The sequence below is a fragment of the Lissotriton helveticus genome, chromosome 5_1 (assembly GCF_964261635.1).
Source record: "Lissotriton helveticus chromosome 5_1, aLisHel1.1, whole genome shotgun sequence".
Taxonomy (NCBI): domain Eukaryota; kingdom Metazoa; phylum Chordata; class Amphibia; order Caudata; family Salamandridae; genus Lissotriton; species Lissotriton helveticus.
This window is the reverse complement of record NC_136065.1, coordinates 1,584,663,629-1,584,673,006: the sequence shown is the minus strand read 5'-3', so window position 1 is coordinate 1,584,673,006 and position 9,378 is coordinate 1,584,663,629. Positions and strand designations below refer to the sequence as shown.

Genomic DNA, 9,378 nt, shown 5'->3' with positions numbered 1-9,378 from the left:
CATCCTACCTGCAGGGCCATCTGGTCGGTCGCCCTGCCCACAGGGCCATCTGGTCACCCTGACCGCAGGGGCATCTCTTCGCCCGGCCTGCAGGGCCATCTGGTCGTGCAGCCGGGCAACCAGATGGCCCCAGGTAGCCCAGTGCCCAGATGGCCTGGGAGGGTGCCATACCCAGTCGCCCTTGCAGTCCGGCAAGGGTGGCTGGGCTCACCGAGGCAGCCGCTCGGGAGGCTCCTTCCCCGGGTGGCTGCTGCTCGCCTCCCTGCACGACTTGCCCGGGAGCAGCAGGAAGGGGAGGCCCGGTCGGGCCATGCCATCTGGTCACCCTGCCGACCCGCAAGCAATGGTGGCCCTCATCCCCGCACCCCAGTGGTGCAGGGACAAGAGGGGGAGGCCCCCGAGCCGGAGGGCACATGGTGGAGGCGGCCTCCCGCGGGCCCGCATTACCGCCTCCGCGTCCCTCTCCTCCGGCCAGGCGGCAGAGGGACTCACCCCTGGGTGTGGTGGAGGAGGGCATCCACGAGCACCCATGCACGGAGAGACAAAAGCTTGGCTGAGAGGATGACTTTCAATAGATCGCAGCAAGCTAGCTTCTCTGCTACTTACGAAACTCTGACCCAGAATCAGGTCGTCTACGAATGATTAAGCACTGGGTGCCCCACAAACATATGGTGCACTAAGGGTGATGGAGGCGGCCCCCTTCTGTCTGCGCCCCAGTCCCCAAGCGAGCGGCTCTACGCACCGGCCCCCCAAGAGAGGCCGGCTATCCCAGGCCAACCGAGTCTCCACGGCACTGCGGTATCGTTACGGTTTAAGGGAGATTCAGACTTAGAGGCGTTCTTTCATAATCCCACAGATGGTAGCTTTGCCCCATTGGCTCCTCAGCCAAACACATACACCAAATGTCTGAACCTGTGGTTCCTCTCGTACTGAGCAGGATTACTATTGCAACAACACATCATCAGTAGGGTAAAACTAACCAGTCTCACGACGGTCTAAACAAAGCTCACGTTCCCTATCAGTGGGTGAACAATCCAAAGCTTGGTGAATTCTGCTTCACAATGATAAGAAGAGCTGACGTCGAAGGATTAAAAAGTGGTGTCGCTATGAACACTTGGCCGCCACAAGCCAGTTATCCTTGTGGTAACTTTTCTGACACCTCCTGCTTAAAACCCAAAAAGTCAGAAGGATCGTGAGGTCCCACTTTCACGGTCTGTATTCATACTGAAAATCGAGATCAAGCAAGCTTTTGCCATTCTGCTCCGCAGGAGGTTTCTGTCCTCCCTGAGCTCGCCTTAGGACACCTACGTTATCGTTTGACAGGTGTACCGCCCCAGTCAAAATCTCTACCCGCCACTGTCCCTGGAGCGGGTTGTGCCCAGCGGGCACCGGGTGCTTGGAGCCAGAAGTGAGAGCCCCATGGGGCTCACCCCCTCGCCTCACCGGGTAAGTGAAAAAACAATAAGAATAGTGGTATTTCACCGGCAGCCCGAGGGCCTCCCACTTATCCTACACCTCTCATGTCTCTTCAAGGTGCCAGACTAGAGTCAAGCTCAACAGGACTTTTTCCCCTCTGATTCTACCAAGCACGTTCCCTTAGCTGTGGTTTCACTAGATAGTAGGTAGGGATAGTGGGATTCTTGTTCATCCATCCATGCGCGTCACTAATTAGATGACAAGGCATTTGGCTATTTCTATACCACCTTGCGGTGGCTCATTCTGGGTTATTATGTTGCCCATCAGCATCAATTCGGTTTTGCTTCCATCAATACAACATTCTTTCGCTCTGGAGTACAGCCACACTGAACGCTGTCCTCACCGGAACTGGGATCACGTATAGGCCAGAGATAGTACACCCTGCAGTACCATTCCAACAATTTAAAATTGTCTGAGGTCTACTTTTGTGTCTTCTTCTTCTACAGAGGGTGAACTAAGGCCTATATCGTGATCTGAATCATTGTTGCTTGTTGCATTGTTTGAAGCGGGCGCTGGTTTGTCAAATTCGGTGAGTAGGTTAATGATTTCTAGGAAAGACAGCACCTCCTTAGCCATCTTAACAGGGTTTTTATTCTCCAGGAACTACCCTATCTGGAATTGGGTTTGTTTGCTTCACCATTTCTCACTAGCACGCACGCTCGCTGCCATGATAGAACCTTGTTTGGCCTGTCTTTATAGACTTTTCTACGCAGAGTCTAGCACTACAGAGGCAGTTACTGGCGGGACAACTGGGAGGTAAAGGCCACCCTTTAGAGAGTCATAGTTACTCCCGCCGTTTACCCGTGCTTCATTGAATTACTTCACTTTGACATTCAGAGCACTGGGCAGAAATCACATGGAGGCGGTCGCATCTCCCTCGGCACCGCGGACACGGCAAAGTTGCTGCCAGGGGGGCTGTAACACCCTCTGCTGGAACGGAGGGCCACCTGCCACCCATAAGCCTTCCCAGCCGACCTGGAGCTGGTCGCAGTGCACTGCCACAGAGGAAATGCACCCTGTGGGGGCCGGGTAGGGCCCGGGGCCGGTCCCGCGGAGGGGATCTGGAACTCCCAGGCCATCAACCTTCCCGTCGTGTTGAATCCTCCGGGCGGACTGCATGGACCCCACCTGTTTAGCTCTTGATGGTTTCACGCCCTCTTGAACTCTCTCTTTAAAGTTCTTTTCAACTTTCCATTACAGTACTTGTTGTCTATCGGTCTTGCGCCCGTATTTAGCCTTAGATGGAGTTTACCACCCACTTTGGGCTGCATTCCCAAGCAACTCTACTCCAAGAAGACCCGATCCTCGTCCACGGGGTGAGCCTCGATCGGTAGGACTTGGGCCCCCTGAACGCTGCCGGGGAGTCGGTCTTCTGTACGCCACATTTCTCGCGCCCGCCACCGGGCGGGTATTCAGAGCTGGGCTCTTCCCTCTTCACTCCCCGTTACTGCGGGAATCCTGGTTAGTTTCTTTTCCTCTGCTTAGTAATATACTTAAATTCAGCGGGTTGCCACGTCTGATCTGAGGTCGTAGTCGGAAGAATAACGCCAAAGCATCAAAGGGGGTTGCCGGGGAAGGCCAGGCCACTGCCGGATCAGGGGCCTGGCTTCCCGACAGCATGCGCCCTCTTTCCCTGGATCAGATCTGGAGGGGTTTCACCCTCCCTGGGAAGCCGGCCGCGGAGGTGGGCGCCCGAGGCGTGTGGACGCAGGCAGCCAATGGGACACCACAGAAAGCCACGCGCGGCAGGCAGTCAGGGCGGACCGGTCGCCAGACCCCTTCTCAGGAGCCAGGTGTGTCGGCAGCGTACCTCCGTAGCAGGACCCGTCGAGGGACCCTGCCACGGGCGATCGAGGGGTCTGACCTTGTGGGGGGAAAAAAGGAAGCAGAGCTATCCCTGCGACGACCCAATCGTGTCCAGGGGGAAAGCCCAGGACGATTGACGATAGAGCAACCCTCAGACAGGCGTAGCCCCGGGAGGAACACGGGGTCGCAAGGTGCGTTCGAAGTGTCGATGATCAATGTGTCCTGCAATTCACACTAATTCTTGCAGCTAGCTGCGTTCTTCATCGACGCGCGAGCCGAGTGATCCACTGCCAAGAGTCACAAGCAACTTTTTGAAATTGTTCACTCACCTGCAGGCACAGGAGAGGCAGGAGGAAGGCGATGCCATCCGTCCACCGCCCGCGCCGCGAGACGGCTCGGGCACCCCGTTCATGGCTTCTCCTCTGGGAGTCAGACTGCACCGTTGTGATAAAAAAACAGTGCCAGGCGCTCGGCCTAGGAGTCCCCCCCACCCACCCGCAGGCGAAGGAAGGGGGCTCCCAGTGTGTCAGGAGCAGGCAGTCCCACAGATGCGCGTCATTCCCGGAGTAACCGGGAGGACACGAGTCTTCAAACTTCTCAGCCACAAGGGACCGGGTCAAACCGGGTACCTGGCATCGAGGGAGGCTTGCCCCACCTGCACCTCAGCCGTCCATCACCGGGTGGCTCTGAGCCGTGCACCAAGCTGGCTTGTGCAGCCCACCCCACCCTTGCCCGTGCCAGAGGTGCCAGAAGGGAAGAGACAGGCAGCTCCCCATCCCGCACGCCTCCCACTGAGAGGAGCCAGGATCCCCTCGCATGCCCCCGGCCCATTCTCTTCCAGGCTGCCCTGCCACATGAGAAGGGCCCCACCTCAGTCACCCGGATCTCGGTCCGCCCGGGCGTAGGGTGCAGGAAGGCTCAGCCAGCAGCAGGACCTTCTAGGGGGGGGTGGTACCAGCCCACTGCCATTCAGTTTACCTCCACCGTGGGGGTGGTGCCGGGTGCACTTGAGTTCCACCTCAGGAGGGCCTACCGCTGTGCCCCTCCCAGAGAGGGACAGGAGATGGGGGCCACCCCCCGTCCCCAGTCCCTCACGCATCGGTCAGGTCATAACCAGAAGAAGAAGCCTGTCGAAGGCCCAGTCCTCACTCAAGCGCCCCATGCAGCCGCAGACCGCTCCACCGGCCGGGGTGTGCAAGGGCAGGGCTGGGTCCTGTGCCTATTGTGCGTGCATGCAGGAGGTGGCCAAGGGCTACAGGCTGGCGCCGTCAGTCGCTCGGGCCGCTCCACTGTTAATGATCCTTCCGCAGGTTCACCTACGGAAACCTAGTTATGACTTTTACTTCCTCTAGATAGTCAAGTTTGATCGTCTTCTCGGCGCTCCGCCAGGGCCGTTGCCAACCCCAGCGGGGCCAATCCGAGGACCTCACTAAACAATCCAATCAGTAGTAGCGACGTGCGTTGTGTACAAAGGGCAGGGACTTAATCAACGCGAGCTTATGACCCGCACTTCCTGGGAATTCCTCGTTCATGGGAAATAATTGCAATCCCAAATCCCAAGTAAACACAAGGGGGACAATGAGGGCTTGATAAAGGTCCACCGTACTTGACCTGGGAAGCACTTGATGCCAAAAGAGGTACGAAATGCAGCGGAGCGGGTGGGTGAGCCGGACTGCTCTGAGCGGGAGCAGTGACACTACGTTGAGTGTCGATATACTCCACTGCGGTCTGATGAAGCAGCACATGAATCCTTAAGAGGTTGGCTGCTTTTCTCCGGGGAAACATCCTACTGAGAGAAGAAGTGGTATGTAGAACCACACCACATACTGTAGATAGTTTTAATTTAGTCACTAGGTCCTGAGGAATCGCCAACTGATCTATTAGAGACATTTTATAGGCGAGAAACATGTTGACCACTAAGGGGTAAAGCTTAATTTTTGTTAGATTAAAACAAAATAGTCACCCTCCTTCTTCTTTTTACTTTTTAATCAGGTTGTGACCTCTCCAGAATAAAAATAATTCTAGAGGATTCCCTTACCTGTCTTAACCCACACACCACATCTACATCTTACCAGGCCCCTCACACCCACGGCACCTATACGGCAAGGAACAAAAGATCTCCGATAAAGAGCCCCTTTATGGGTGCACGTGGAGCATTGCAGCGCTGGCTTGACGAGGAGCAGACCCATATGATGAAGCATGACACCTAGCTTCCTGGGTGTGTGAGGGTCCTAGTTCTGAAAGGAGGTATTCCCCACCTCCCCACCACTCTGAGTACTCACCATGTGGCCAACTTGCCACCCAGGAACACCGTACCTCTGTTGGCTTCTAATGCCCAATCCCTATCATGAATGGGGTTCAGCGGGTTACCAGCACCTGTCGGTAAAGGGTAGACACACGCTGATCCGTTCAGTGTAGCGCGCGTGCAGCCCCGGACATCTAAGGGGATCACAGACCTGTTATTGCTCGATCCCGTGTGGGTGAGCGCCACCTGTCCCTCTAAGAAGTTGGACGCTGACCGTTGGGGGTCGCGTAACTAGTTAGCATGAAGGAGTCTCATTCGTTATCAGAATTAACCAGACACATTGCTCCACCAACTAAGAACGGCCATGCACCACCACCCACAGAATCGAGAAAGAGCTATCAATCTGTCAATCCTTTCCGTGTCCGGGCCGGGTGAGGTTTCCTGTGTTGAGTCAAATTAAGCCACAGGCTCCACTTCTGGTAGTGCCCTTACGTCAATTCCTTGAAGTTTCAGCTTTGCAACCATACTCCCCCGGAACCCAAAGACTTTGGTTTCCCGGAAGCTGCTCGGCGGGTCATGGGAATAACGCCGCCGGACGGCTAGTCGCATCATTTATGGTCGGAACTACAATTTTATCTGATCGTCTTCGAACCTCCCACTTTTGTTCTTAATTAATGAAAACAGACAGGCAGGCCCAGGCGCTGCCTTCCCCAGTCTCAGCATCGCCGGACCTCTGGAGGTCTGCCTGAGCAAACTCGGAGAAAAAGGGCCATCGGTAAGGGGCTGAGAGGCAGGGGCCTCAGTGGGCGGTACCGGGTTCTGCCTTCCCCTGTTTCAGAATCGCCGGACCTCACGGAGGTCTGACTGACCCTCTCCCTAGTAATCCAGAGGAAAATTACCCTGGGAGCCCCGGATGGGCAGGCCCGGGTGCTGCCTTCCCCAGTCTCAGCATCGTCGGACCTCACGGAGGTCTGACTGACCCTCTCCCTAGTAATCCAGAGGAAAATTACCCTGGGAGCCCCGGATGGGCAGGCCCGGGTGCTGCCTTCCCCAGTCTCAGCATCGTCGGACCTCGCAGAGGTCTGACTGAGGAAAAACGTGGAGAAAAAGGACCATTGGGAAGGGGCTGAGAGGCAGGTGTGTACCCGGGCCCCTGGGGGCCCTGGCAGGCGGACCTTGGTGCTGCCTTCCCCGACCTCCTGGAGCCCTTGCTGGGTAGGACCGAGGACGGAGCCCAGGGTGGGGAGGCCGCCCTCTCTGGGGCCTTCAGGGGCCCCGGCCGGAGCTCCTGAACCCAGCCAAGCAAGGGGAGGCTACCCGGGCACAACAGAACCCCATCCTGGGCCTTTGGCAGTGCAGCAGGCTGGGGGACAGGGCCCAGGGCCAGAGCAACCATTCCAGGGCCCGGCAGGGCCCTTGGACCCAGCCAGTGCTCCCAGGCCCGGAGGCGCTGGGAAAGCCTCCTCGGGCACGCTGGACACCATCCAGGACACCCTGCCACGCAGCAGGACTGAGGACGGAGCTTGAGGTGGAGAGGCTGCCCTCCCTCAGGCCCTCAGGGGCCCCGGCCGGAGCTCCTGTCCCCAGCCAAACAAGGGGAGGCTCCACGGGCACAACGGAACCCCATCCTGGGCCTTTGGCAGTACAGCAGGCTGGGGGATGGGACCCAGGGCTGGAGTACCCGGCCCTGCACCCAGCTGGGGCTCCCAGGCCCAGAGGCACAGGGTAAGCCTGCCCGGGCCTGCCGGACCCCATCCCAGGCACCCTGCCACATGGCAGGACCGAGGATGGAGCCTGGGGTGGAGAGGCTGCCCTCCCCGGGGCCCTCAGGGACTCGCCGAACCCAGCTGAGCAGGGGGAGGCTCCCCGGGTACGATGCAACCCCGTTCCAGGCCTTTGCCGGGGCAGCAGGCCAGAGGAAGGCGAGCAGGGCTGCAGCACCCGAGCTGGGGCCCAGTGGGGCCCCTGGACCCAGCCGGGGCTCTCGGGTCCAGAGGCGAAGGGGAAACATACCCGGGCCCGAGGGACTTCGTTCGGGCACCCTGCCAGTGCAGCAGGACCGAGGACGGAGCTTGGGGTGGGGAGGCCGCCCTCCCCGGGGCCCCTGGACCCAGCCCAGCAGGGGGAGGCTCCCCGGGCCTGCCAGACCCCATCCAGGGCAGCCAGCCACGAGGCAGGCCCTGGGACTGGCCCAGGGCTGGGGCGGCATCCTGACCCGTTCAGCTGCTGGCTGAGGACCGCTAGGCTGAAGGGTCTGAAGGAAGGCTACCCCCCTTTCTGGTAACCTGTGCGCACCACAAGACTGAGGGGACCCTAGGCGCGGACCTGCCGGACCTCCTGGAGCCCTGGGTGGGGATCCGGGAGGCAAATGGCCCTTCATCGGGACTTCCAGGGAAGCCCCATAGGAAAGCATTGCGTGCGACCAGATGGCCGTGGGGAAAGGTGCGACCAGATGGCCGGGACCGAAAGGACTCCCATCTGCCCACCCCGAGACGAGCCTTTCCTGTAGGGCTCACGCCTGCCCTAGCAGGGCTCGGCAGCTCAGCTTGCCAGGGGCTCGGGACCCCGGCTGGGCCTTAGGTACGGGGAGGCCCGCCGGAGCTCTCTGGCCCCACACCCGGGGGAGGACTGCCCGGGACCCATGGAGCCCATCCCAGGTACTTTGCCACGCCGCGGGCCGGAGGAGGGAGACCCAGACACCTGAGAGCTGTTGCATGGGAATAGCCCATCTGAGTCCCCGGCAAGGAACCGCCAGCCCGGGATGGGTGTCTGGGCATACCCTTGCCCCTAGTAATCTGGAGGAAGGCTACCCCTCTTTCTGGGAACCCGTGCGCGCCGAGTGATGGAGGGGTCCCAGGGCGCTGACCAGCCCGACCTCCTGGAGCCCTGGCTCGGATCGGGTAGGTGAATGAGCCCTCATCGGGACTTCCAGGGCCGCCTGGCCATCTGCTCGCCCCATTGGAAAGCATTGCGTGCGACCAGATGGCCAAGGGGAAAGGTGCGACCAGATGGCTGGGACCGAAAGGACTCCCATCTGCCTGCTGCGAGCCGAGCCTTCCCGGTAGGGCCCCCACCTGCCCTTGCAGGGCTCGGGGCTACACTTCCTGGGAGGCTTGGGGACCCCGGCTGTGCCTCAGGCATGGGGAGGACTGCGGAAGCTCCCGGAGCCCGCATGCCCGGGGGACGACTGCCCGGGACCCATGGAGCCCATCCTGGGCACTTTGCCACGCCCCGGCTGGAGGAAGGGAGCCAGGGACGCCTGGGAGGTGTTGTACGGCCATAGCCCATCTGAGTCCCCGGCAGGGAACCGCCAGCCCAGGAGGGGTGTTCAGGCATACCCTTGTCCCTAGTAATCCGGAGGAGGGCTACCCCTCTTTCTGGGAACCTTTGCATGCTAAGTGATGGAGGGGACCCAGGGCGCGGACCAGCCCGACCTCCTGGAGCCCTGGCTGGGATTGGGGAGGCGAATGAGCCCCCATCGGGACTTCCAGGCTGGCCCGGCCATCTAGTCGTCCCATTGGAAAGCATTGCGTGTGACCAGATGGCCGGGGGGAAAGTTGCGACCAGATGGCCGGGACCGAAAGGACTCCCAGCTGCCCATCCTGAGCCTTTGCGTTAGGGCTCCCGCCTGCCTATGCAGGACAAGGCTCCGGGGCTCCGCTTCCCGTGGGCTCAGGGACTCCGGCTGGGCTGTGGACCAGAGCCCCCGGACTATCTGGTCACCGGCAGAGAACCGCCAGCCCGGGAGGGGTGTTCCAGCATACAATGCCCCTAGTAATCCGGAGGAAGACTACTCCTCTTTCTGGGTACCTATGCGCACCGAGTGATGGAGGGGACCCAGGGAGCGGAGG

At 59.8% G+C, this 9,378-nt stretch overlaps 1 non-coding gene and 2 pseudogenes across 1 annotated transcript; all 3 read right to left on the bottom strand.

Moving 5' to 3' along the window:
- Positions 1 to 541: 541 nt before the first annotated feature.
- LOC144756718 (28S ribosomal RNA) lies at positions 542 to 3,006 on the bottom strand (annotated as a pseudogene).
- Positions 3,007 to 3,427: 421 nt separating this feature from the next.
- LOC144756859 (5.8S ribosomal RNA) lies at positions 3,428 to 3,581 on the bottom strand. The gene has a single exon (XR_013595363.1). It is a non-coding gene; the product is annotated as a 5.8S ribosomal RNA (ribosomal RNA).
- A 1,002-nt stretch (positions 3,582 to 4,583) lies between these two features.
- LOC144757176 (18S ribosomal RNA) lies at positions 4,584 to 6,060 on the bottom strand (annotated as a pseudogene).
- Between the last annotated feature and the right edge of the window lie 3,318 nt (positions 6,061 to 9,378).